Genomic DNA, 12,097 nt, shown 5'->3' with positions numbered 1-12,097 from the left:
TCTCTGAGTGTTTCCTATCAAGCTACAGTGTTCGTCAAATCGGCCAGCCCAGCACCGAGTGTGCCTCACCAGCAGTGAAGGGACCCGCAAGGAAGAGCAGAGCAACCATGAACTTTTGATCCTTGCTCAAAGCACGCTGCTGGCAAGGAGATGGGTACACATCCCAGCCCTCTTGTCTGTGCCTGGATCCACTGGGAAAGGCTCCACGCACCAGGTCATGGGATGTGGTCGGGGAGGATGCAGATAACAATGGTACCCTTTCAGATCTGGGCCCTGAAAGGTGGCATTCACTGCCTGCCTGCACTGCTCCTGCTCCCAGCCGTAGCCCCTGGCCATCGCAGCCACCCCGCATGCCAAACGCTGCCCATCGTCACAGGCCAGGGAGCTGCTGGACATCTATACTTTCTTTGGGGGCCAAGGTCAGGAGAGCAGAATCCAGGTGAGGGCTACCAGGATCCCTACGTGACTGTCTGTATAAGAACATGCAATTACAAGAGCAAACGCCCTTTTCTGCATGAGCACCTACGTCAAAACAAGCATGAGACAGTACTCATCACACAAGAGGAGCTTCATAATCAAAAGTCATCCCATATCCTTAGGGTTAATCATAACTCAGCTGAGGCAATTACAAAGACAAATCTTTATCTGTGCAGATCTACCATCTACATAGAGAAACAAATACCAAGTGGCTCCAAATTCTCCATCTCTGTGCACCTATGCCAGCCTCCACATGTATTCCGGACTAACCCTGTATGCCCCCTCATCCTGCACTGGTCTGGAGTGGGGCGAGAAAAATAATCACTCCAAGATAGTTACGCTGGTGTCCACGCAGAGGCAAACCTCAGTCTTAAATTGGGTTATGGAGCCATTATTTCTGTGTCAGGAGAGCTGAGAATATGTCTCGAGCAGACATGAAACTATTTTGTTTAAACCGGGAAGTGTTCTGAATTTTCATAAAAAATGTATTTGACTTTTCAGTAAAGTTTAATAGTAGCTCACAAAGTTTTTTCTTCCCACCAAAGTTACATATTCCTCTCCCTTTTTTTTTCGATGAATGTTTATAATTAATAATAATACATAATGAGAATTAGGAATACATAATTTTAATACAATTCTGCTAGGAAAGTTATAACACTATTACACATCACTTGACATGTCCCAGCCCCATTTCACAGAATCCATTGTGTTAGTCGGGTTGAGCAAAAGCATCTTCACCTCTGCAGGGTTTAACTCAACACTTGCCAAACTTGTGAAAAGAATTTTCTTTCCAGGCTCTTTAAAGACTATCTGGCTCCCGTAAGCTCATCTGTAAGTACATCTTACCATAAACCCTTGTCTCCACATCGGACTTGAATGGAGGAAAGGTATATTCCACAAGACACCATTTCATCTCATTTCACAATTTTTCTTCCTGACCTTTTACACTCCATGCGAAAGCAGTGTTCATGTCTTTGGGAATGGCAGAGATGCCTCACATTAACATCAATAAGTCTGTTAAAAGGTCCAGACCCAGTAATTTCCACTGGCTTTTTTTGGCTTCTCCTTTTCTATCTCCATACTGGTTTTTTGTGCTGGCCACAGACCGTGTCAAGGCTCTTTCAAGGGTAACTCATCATGAGTGACATGGGCCTTTCACTTCTTTAGGGGTCCAGCATCCCATAACCAAAAACTGCAGGACCCTCACCAGGGGCATCCTCCACAGACTGCAGCTGACCTTGCATTTCTGAGTTACAGATAAGTGCTCATCCCTGAAGGGTGGATCTCGTCACACAGGGTGCTGAGGACTGCTCAACTTTGGCCACCCAAAGTCCATCTAAGTGGTAGGAAAGCATCATTTCACTTCATGACAATTCATAACTCACCAGATGAAAGATCCTTGTCATGCCAAAAGCCCACCATCACAGAGTATAGCCCCTTCTCAGAGCAGCCTGTCAGCCCCAAGGTAGCTTTTCAGGCTAGCTGATGTTTAACCCAGAGCAGATACCTTGCAAACCCTCCCAACACAGGAGAAGCGTGGTTAAGATGTTATTATTAGGAGCTACTGTATTCTTCAGGCAATGGGCAAGTTACTAAAAACTCATTGAATGACTCCAAGACCAGCTACGAGTGCTTAGCAGCTACAATCCACCTCTTTCCTGACAGCATCAGGAAAGCTGGATCTAGGCTCTGATGGGTAGAGGGGCACTGACTACTCCTGCAACCACTGCTGTCTCAGAGTAGTTTTGAGCCTACAAAGTAACCTGAATCTCCCAGAGGTGCCACAGAGCAGTCGTTTTACCATGTCCCATAAGGCCTTAGTGGCAGTTGTCACCACTCTGTAAGAGATGAGAAGGTGATAAGACCGTTTGCACCACTCCCAAATGGAAGGAAACAGCTTGTATAGCTATCTTCCAAATTAAACAGCCTATAAGCAAGTTCTAGCTAGGGATTTTGTCTTCTCACTTCTGCCTTCAAAGCCTTGCATAAAAGGATATCCCAAAAGCACACTTCGAACATATGAGCCATTTCTGTGGCCAGCTACTGTAAACAAATATTTACTCAAACTGTTTTCTGTTACTTGTCTGTACATTCTCTAACTCTCACATCTTTGGAAAACAATATCCAGATCAACATTAATTTGTTTATGAACATTTAATGGCAATCCTACTTGCATTTCCTGGCCGTGGCTATGCTGAGCACATCCTTCCCAACTCTTCTGACACAGTGTGACACAAGTAAGCACAGTCACCTTTTGCATTCTCTTTCCTCTTCCCACTCAGTAATCACCACCTCGAGGCTACTCTCACAGGCATAGTGGTGTAGGTTTTACTGGACCACTGAGCATCATAGAATCATAGAATGGTTTGGGTTGGAAGGGACCTTAAAGACCATCTAGTTCCAACCCCCCTGCCATGGGCAGGGACATCTTCCTCCAGACCATGTTGCTCATCGGTGCTGTTTGTCCTTGATCCTTTTTCAGGATGATGGCCATTTCTAGATGGGATGAGTCAACTCTCTGCAGTGAGCCGCCTGGCGGGAATGAAGCCTCGGCCCCATCAAAGAGATGTGTGTAGCACTCCTGCAAGATCACTTTCATCAATGCAGCCTATGTGTTGAAATAGCTTTTCTGTACAACACAGGAACTTCGATCTCCTGACTCCCGGTCCTGTGCCTTAACCACAGAGAAAGCTCGAAAATCTCCCACAGGCTTCTCCTCCCCTGGTCATGCCTATACTCCGCCTGATGGGTCCACTTGATCCCTAGCTGTACTTTGGGAAGGAGCAACAGGCCTCACACCCAGTGGTGAACCTGAGAGCTGGAAAGCTCCTGGCTCACGTACAGGGGAGTGAAGGTGCCTTGGAAAAAACATAGAATCACAGAATGGTTTGGGTTTTAAGCGACCTTAAAGATCATCTAGTTTCAACCCCTCTGCCATGTTTCAAATGGTGGGTTTAAAGCCCAAAAATGCAAAATAACCAAAGTACAGAACAAGTTACCAGAGTTAAAAGGAAGACATCTATCTTGCCTGTACCACTGAGTAGCAGCCAACGACTTCCCTCTCTTAATATTACCATTAGGATGAGGCCCGTTTGAGCTCTCCCTGAATTGCGTCTGGACTGCACGCCAGGTGACTCTCCTCTTGAGCTGGGATGCCTCTCAAGGTTTGAGATCCCTCACCTGAGACTAAGAGATCCTTCCTTGCCCAAGGCACAGAGATCCCTTACTCGTGACAGATCCTCAGTAAGTGACTGATAGAATGCTGAATTAATACTAGTGAGACACTGCTAATCCATGTAGCTACTCAACCTTAATTATTATAAACTTTATATAGATAACTCCATCAGCTATAAACTGCTGTCCAAGTCTGAGACTAAGGTTGGACCTAGCTGCACTTAGCCTCCACCAGGAGTTTAGAAAGCAAGGGGGTCCACTCTGAAACTCATGACTCAACGGGAGGGTCTTGAGTCACGAGGGTCGCCCTTTTGCATCTCTGATCTGTGTGAATCACTCTAACTCAATTTCCCTTTGATTGCTTATTTCATGCAGTAATTAATAAGGTGAACCTTGCCATCAAACTTACTGAAAGTTGGTAAAGCCCTGTTAAACTCCACCAAATTTATTGAACTCTGTCAAATTATTATTTTACCCAAATAAAACATATTGCTGCTTCTCTTGTTTTGAGTGAGGTGCATTCCACCCATCTGTGACAGCAAAATAGGTTAAATAGATGACTGCCATTCAAGGTAGCTGCCATTTTTGCTTCATGCAGCCACATGCTCCCCCCGCTTCCCCCATCCGGCCTTGACCCATCCTGTTCTCCGGCAGCCAAAGTGGCGACTGTCCATGAGGTTGCAATTTGCCAAAGGGAACTGTGTTGCAGCGCAGCAGGGCGCCCCTTCCTGCAGCTGCACACGGAATGGCCATGGCCAGCACACAGCCCCTGCAGCCGCAGGGAGAGCAGGCATTTTGGCAGGTATTTGCACTCTCGGGGGGCTACTAACAGTGAGTGGTAAGAAGGGCTCAAGAGCAGGGCTGGCTCAGCGTGCTTGCTTTCCTGTCCCCATCTTGCTGGGCAGATGCGGAGCTGCCTAATAAACCAGAGAAATGAAATGATCCCACTGAAAAACACCTACCAGCAGCTTTTGGGCAGGGGGTGAGGAAGGAGTCCCTTTATCAAACCAACGTACGGGTCTTCCTTGCCCAGACAGAGCAGCACCACAGCCCAGCTAGGGATGGGGAAGGCAGAGGGAAAAGGTTTGGCTAGTATTTTAGTGCAGACACGATCTTTGAAAAAACAAAATGCCAATGTGACAGCTTAACTCACTCCTTGCTTCCAGAGCTGCCTGGAGGACTGTCGTTTGCTGCTTCCCTCCTCCACCATTTAGTTTCTCCCTCCGGGCTGACAGGCACATCCACTCTGCTGGATTAAAGAGCAGGTCAGTGCCCACCCCCGCCAATGTAGCTGCGAGCAGTCACGCCATGAGACCACGAAGCAAGGGACACCTCCGCGCTGGGGTGCTGTGGGGCACTAGGCTCACCTGGGGCAGAGGAGAGCCACCCATCCCCCCACATCATGCTCGGCCAGAGCTGTGGCGTTCCCCCAGCAGACACTCGGCTCTGGCTGGAGCTGCAGGAAGGTGCTAAGAGGGTTCCTGCAGGTCAGAACAGCAGCCTGTCTTCATCCTAAGTTATGGGGTGGGGAGAACAGAGGAGTTGGCATCTCATTAAGGAAGCTATATTGAAAAAGAAAATATCCTGTTGAGCCAGTGCAGGTCCACACTGGAAAACCAGGCAGCTGGGAGGTGTCAGTGTCTTCACTCTTAGTAACTGATAGAGATTTCAAGGGTCTTGTCTACAGTAAGTTTGGAGGTCCAAAGCCACCTCGGTTAGAACATGATGGACAGGATACACCATTGTGGAGTCTATTCTACTTACTAGAAACCCATTTTTAGAGAAGCTAATAATGAATAGAGAATTGCAGGAATAACAAGCTGAGAGAACTCAAGAAAGCGGTTTGGGCAGCTGACTGTCTGCGGGTAGATCAAGTATTGTCAGATCGTCACCAAGAGGTGTCTAACAAGGTTTTAAAATCTGTTTCTGAGGAAAATTCACGATCTGCCTAGAGTGGGCATTTCAGTGCTTAACTGTGTCTAAAGTCAGAAAGTGAGAGAGCTGGGGTGTCATGCATCTCTGCTGTAAGGATACTATTTCTTCTTGAACTGATTTGGATAACGGTGGACAACTGGTCATTTCCTTTTTTATCCTAATGCTTTACATATTGAGATTCATCATGGTGTTTTTATCCAGCTTTTCTGCATCAGACATTCCCACTCTTCTTGGACCTCTCTTTCATCTCTGTTTTCTAACACTGCCAGAGGTGTGGTTCCTTTTGTACTTTCCCCAGGGAGGATGCTTGTGTCTTAAGGAATACTCAGCAGCGTTCCAGCCAAGACTTCATTTGTTATCAGGTTAAAATGGACTTTCTGCCTCTGAATGCCAGTGAAACTGCCCTGGAAGGATAACAGCCCCTTACGTAACTGCTCGTCATTACTGAATTGTTTGGTCTGTGCTCCTCGCATCCTTTTCTCTGCTAGCATTGCCTAATCAAGAAATTCTTACCATGTTGTTTGGCCATGACTGCAGATAAAGGGACTACAAACACTCTTGACTTCTTCCTGAAGCTGCAGACCACGACTCCATTTGCACACAACACGGTATCTAGAAAAACCAGTATGATCCGTGTGTGGGTTGCCAGTATAGCCCACTCCCTATACAGAAAATCCGCAGCTCAGAGTCTGGCAGACCTCACATAAACCCCGGCAGTGCAGGCTTGCCCCCCGCCATGGCTGGAGGTCCTGCAGGCTATTCTGACCACTTTCACCTCCGCAGGAAGGAGCTTGATCTTATGACATGGGAGTACTGCCTGTGGACCATACCCTCCCCAAACACACGTCCAGTCAGCTGGCCCTCTCTGTGCCTCTCCACGGATCTTCCAGCAGTCTTTGTCAGACACACACCATCACTGTGAAACTGCTCCTGAAGGGAACATTTCATCCTGCTGGGTATAAATCTGCCTCTTTGCGTGCTGGCCGTGAATACTGACATTTGGTTATCCAACTTCTCCATGCTTCAGTGATCGTCTCCAGATAGGGCACCATACAGCTAACTCCCCAGCCGCGCAGCCAGCTAGTAAATCACGTCTGACCGTACCTGCAAGGCTGTGTGGAAGGAGAGTGTCTGTACCTCTGAGGGTATCTGGTCAAAGGGGCCATAAACAGGAACAGAGACAAACCTGACCGACATGTGATGAGGCAGGGTGGGATGAGAACAGACCTGCTCAGTCGCACTAATTGTGGAGCCTGGGAAGGTTTATTTCATCAGTCCGGAGGCTAAGGAGAGGGAGGGATACAAACACACAGAGCCCTGAAACCTGAGCAATTATCATTAACACACACAATAACCAGAAATAAAGCCAGTCAGTCACAGCAACTGACAGGCTAGCAGGACCTGCAGGCAAACTGGGACTTTCCAACTGACAGGGATGCAAACCTGAGGGTCCAGGATGCTGGAGGGAGCGGGCGGGATAGTGCCCACTGAGGAGTGACGTGCAGGGGAAGGGGAGCAGGGAGGGATAGGAGGGGGCAGACACAAAAGGGTATAGCAGGAGCCAGTCACGAGTAAAATGGGGATGGTCAACATGCTTCCCTGGCTGAGCCCTGCTCCTGAGCACCGCCATTTGTCCTGGTTTTTTGTATCTGCTTATTAAATCTTTCATTACCTATCTCTCTGTATGATCACACCCTCTATCCCACGCGTACAAGTGCCGCAAGGACCGAGTGCTGGCTGCCGGTGAGATCTACGTGGGTGTGAGTGGCTGCTGGCACAAATGGGGCCCCAGGATCAGCTGCTGGAGAGGGTGGGGGTCTTTGACTCCAGCCCCTGGAGTGGGAACTGTGTATGGGACTGCCCTGTGTCCATGTTCACGTGTGTGTCTCTGGGATACGCGCACAGCTCTGCCGCTGGTTGTACCTGCAAAGGGGAAAGAGGCAGGCATGTCACTGTTCCCATGTCCCTGAGGCAGGCTCCAGCAGCTGGGCAGCCGGGGCCTGGGCCAGGGCGGTTGGAGGCCGTGGCCACACTCTTAACATCCCTTAACAATACACAGCCACAAAATATCCCACCACATTCCTGTGACTCTGCTGAGGTCATATGCACCCCAGGGGGCAAATACAGTCCCGGGTAGCTGGCTCCTAGACCATACCGGCCCTTGTACAGTGTATTTTCACCCTCTAGTACTCGTAGTATGGTTCATCAAAGGACAGGACTGTGCAATGAAATTAAGGTCACCTTGTTGCAGTGACAACATGACTGTTCCCTGGGTACCACCAGCCTAAGTCCCCAGTCTCTGCTATCAGTGGTGGTGACTCATTGTATGGTTGATCCACATCTGCAACTAAAACGGCTCCCTTTGCTCCAAAATGAAAAATTGCCAAGGCAGCTGGGCACTGCCCCACACGGGTAACTCTGGTCAGGAGTGCCACAGACAGGAGCCTGGTCAGTGACTGCCAGGAAGCCACAACCCCAGGGTCACAGGAAGGCAGATGCCTGATTTGCACTACAAAAGAAGTCCACTGCCTTCCTGGCTGTCTCCAGCCAGTTCTCCTCCAAAATGCCCCATCCTCTCCAGGAACATGGAGGAGCAACTCACTCAGGCCAGCCCAAATCCCACTTGGCCCCCATATACAGGAATTTCACACATAGGGTTTCTTCCTCCCATGCACAGCACTGCATTGATGTTTGCATTGCTCAGGTCAGGCAACCCGTCCCCCCTCAGCTTCAGTGTGGACATGGGCCCTGCTCCCCAGTTTATTATTAGGGGTGCTCCTAAGTCCACATCAGGAAACGGAAAGAAGCAGCAGAACCAGGAAGGACACGTGCAAGAGCCTTACTCGAGAAGCGTTTTCAGTTTAGGAGGGACCTTAAAACTTTGCATGCAGCTTTGCCTCCACCTCATTTAAGAGGTGTCCTCAGTTTAATTATAAAAGAAAGGGTAGTATCAAAAGCCACAGTAAAGCAAACCTGCCTCAGCTGTTGACTACTAGGGCGAAGCATTAGAATGGTCCCGTAATCTGCAGTTGGTAAATCACATGTTCATGCCACAAATGTCAAGCATGTCAGAACAAACGTTAGGAAAATTATCACTTGGAAATTATGGAAAGAACTTGCCCAGAACAGATCTGCTTCTTCACCATCTTTTCTTCAAAATAGTGGTGAAAACACAAAGAATTAATTCAATTCATTAGTCTGTCTTCTAGGAAAACAAATCACGGCTTCACCTACTTGGTCATCCTTTAATTTCTCCCCTTTCAGACCTTTGAGACGGCACGTTTGCTTGGGAAGAAGCATTAACTGTCAGTACTGGCTACAGATCCAGCTCTTCATAGCGGAGAAGGAAGAGCAGCCTCCTATGGCTGCAAACAGCCTTATTTCAAGCATCTTGACTTGACGCTTTCTTGCATTTTCTTTTCCTACAAGTTGCTGCTGCAGAGGGTAACAAGGGTCAGCCGACCACCGCAGCAAACCACAGCGGCACTGCTTGCCCCCGCACGCTGATAGCTGCCACAGTGACACAGGAAGGTGTACTCCCACCTCAGACTTTACTTTCTAGGAGTGCCGTGCTCCATCCTTACTAAGGCTTATCATCCGTAGCGAGTATATGCAAGGGTCCGGTGAGAATTAAGCTCTTTTTCACTGAACGCTGCCCCGTTTCCAAAAGAGAATCCCAGGGGATTTTGCACCGTACCATGCGCGTGACTCCACGTCCTCCAACAAACCTCTCAAAATGCTTCTGCTGAAACCTTCCTGCGGTCACGATGCTGGTGCGCTACACCCGAACTCGCCGGAGAGAGCTGATCAAGGACGACCACAGTCAGGAAACAACCGAGACAATTCCCCCCTCTCCCCCTTCCCATGTTTCTGCGAGACCTTTGCAGCGCCTTACTGGCCGGCCATCAGATGACTCAACGCAATGCCGCGGAACGGCGCCTGGCAGATGTAACGCCAACGCTCACGTTTGAGGCAAACATGCAAATCAGCAGAATCTTTCCCCAAGTGTTAGGAGCATCAATTCACACGCTGCGCCACGCTCACGGCGGTGTTGCTTTGCCGCAGTTCTCGCTTGCGGTGAGGACGTGACTCCACGCTAAGGGTAATTCTTCCACCGATCTCACACCCTTGAACCCCAGCTGAGTTAAAGAACCGCGTGGGCGTGTTTTGGTTAATGCCATAATTTTTAACCGTAAGGTTCATCTGGAGATTCACCTGGAAAGGCAATTGCTTTATGAAATGACACATCTGGGGTTTTTTTGTTTTTGTTTTTGTTTTTTTTTTTAGGCAAAAAGGTGAAAACATTTTAACGACGAGACCTTTGGAAGCCACCGCTTCCCTTTGTTTACACAAGTGCTGCATGGTTTAGTTTTGCACATGGTCTGTGATAGAGATGCTTGCAGGGGAGGCAAGTACCTACTCATGTGGGTCTGAAGACTTTTCTAACACCAGGTTTAGGAACAAATACCGTAATTATAGATGTAACCCGGTACGTGTCTCCTAAGCGCTCTGATGGGACTCCATGACCTTCCCTCCATACTCACAGGTTGTTTAGCAGCTATTAGATGGTTTTAGAGGTGTCGGGAATCTGCTCAGGTAACAGAGAGTAATTTTGAACATGACAAGGGATTTTTCTCTCTGTCTTCTACAATTTGTAATGGTAAATCTTTACAATAAATCAAACATCACCTTTGGCTCTACAGGGAAATAATGTACGACGAAGGGAAGGAGCACTAGCGATTCATTCTTCATCTGTAAGGTTAAGTCTTCCCTTCTCAGACTTGGTATTTGCATCTGAAAGCCAATGAAGAGCAAATCCCCTTTATGGTTCACTTGAAACAATGGTTTTTCAAGAATGACAACTGGCTACTGGGAAACGCTGTAAGTCAGGCCACATCTGATACACATCTCGCATTGCAAAAGGGCATCGGATATTCTTTGATGATGGGAAAGTGAAGGAGGGAGAGTAAAAACTGTCTTTTATGCCATTCACTTATTAACAAAGCAAACTGCTTCCTTACAAAAAGAATATTTCCTTTTTGCTTTTCTCAAAAGAAAACCCTTTTTTTTTTTCCTCGTAAGCAAGTTACAAAACTCCTCCACATTACAGCAGTCCATACGCTCCTGAAACGGGGTTTGAAATTCAAGAATGGATGTAGTTCAGGATACTGAACTCTGTCTCAGTCCTTGGGCTTGTGGCATTCGGGCATGACTCACGCATCACATCTCCAGAAAAGCTGACTACAAAATCTCTTTGATCGAGCTGGATGCCTACAGGGCTCCGGTGTTGCCATGGCAAAGGACAGCAGACGACCACATGAGCACTTCTGTACTAGATCCTCCACTCTATCTCAGGAGAAATTCAATTCAGCAGCAAAGATAAAAGAGGTTGCTGAAGGTTTTGGGGTTTTGCATCTTTTCTAAGACTCAAAAAAGCTTTTTGTCATCAGCAGACAATCTGGAGCTCAGGGCACAGGCCCAAATTCTGGAATCTCCATCAAGACAGAGGATCAGGACAGGAACATACATCGCAAGAGATTTTCAGCATAAAATAGAGGCTTCCAAAGCTCATGAAACAGGTAGTTTCACTACTATTTTGAAATATGAGGTATGTCTCAGGAAAACTGACTTCACGACCACAGTTAATATTTAAACCTACAGAAGTTGGAATAGAAAAAGTCAAATGCCCACACTAAAAAGAGAATTCTGAATTGTAAAATGTCAAAACATTCACATATACCTATCCCAATAATTAGTGAAGAGTAAAATATTAGTGCTTCAGCACAACTAAATCTTATTTTCCTACTTTAAGAAAAGTAGTGCATACACCATGTAGTAATCATGTAACACCTGGCCGAACACCACCTGACTTCAATGAGTTATTCAAATGGGCTGCTCTGGACACCGATTTTTTTGGGATCAAGCCTTGTAAAACGAACTCATTTTCGGAGACAGTATGTTGAGAGAAGGGGTCTGAGCACAAGTGCTGTGAGGAGCAGCTGAGGGAACTGGGAGTGTTTACCCTGGAGGAGGCTCAGGGGAGACCTGATCGCTCTCTACAGCTGCCTGAAAGGAGGGTGCAGAGAGGTGGGGGTTGGTCTCTTCTTCAAAGTGACAAGAGATAGGACAAGAGGAAACGGCCTTAAGTTGTGCCAGGGGAGATTTGTATTGGATATTAGGGAGAATTTCTTCACTGAAAGGGTTGTCAGGCACTGGAACGGGCTGCCCAGGGAGGTGGTGGAGTCACCATCCCTGGAGGGATTTAAGAGACATGCAAATGAGGTGTTTAGGGACAGGGTTTAGTGGAGGATGTGGCAGTGCTGGGTTAACGGCTGGACTCGATGATCTTAAAGATCTTTTCCAACCTAAAAGATTCTACGATTCTGTGTTATATAAGCATTGTCATACTCTTCTACTCACATTCAGGTACCTGAAGACACCTGTCCCTTACACTTCCTCAAAAGCAATTTTCCCCCCTGAGATGCCAAGAACAAATTTACCGTTACTGAGA

Source organism: Eurypyga helias, unplaced genomic scaffold (assembly GCF_000690775.1).
Source record: "Eurypyga helias isolate BGI_N326 unplaced genomic scaffold, ASM69077v1 scaffold2269, whole genome shotgun sequence".
NCBI lineage: Eukaryota > Metazoa > Chordata > Aves > Eurypygiformes > Eurypygidae > Eurypyga > Eurypyga helias.
The sequence above is the reverse complement of the archived record's forward strand: the minus strand, read 5'-3'. Positions refer to the sequence as shown.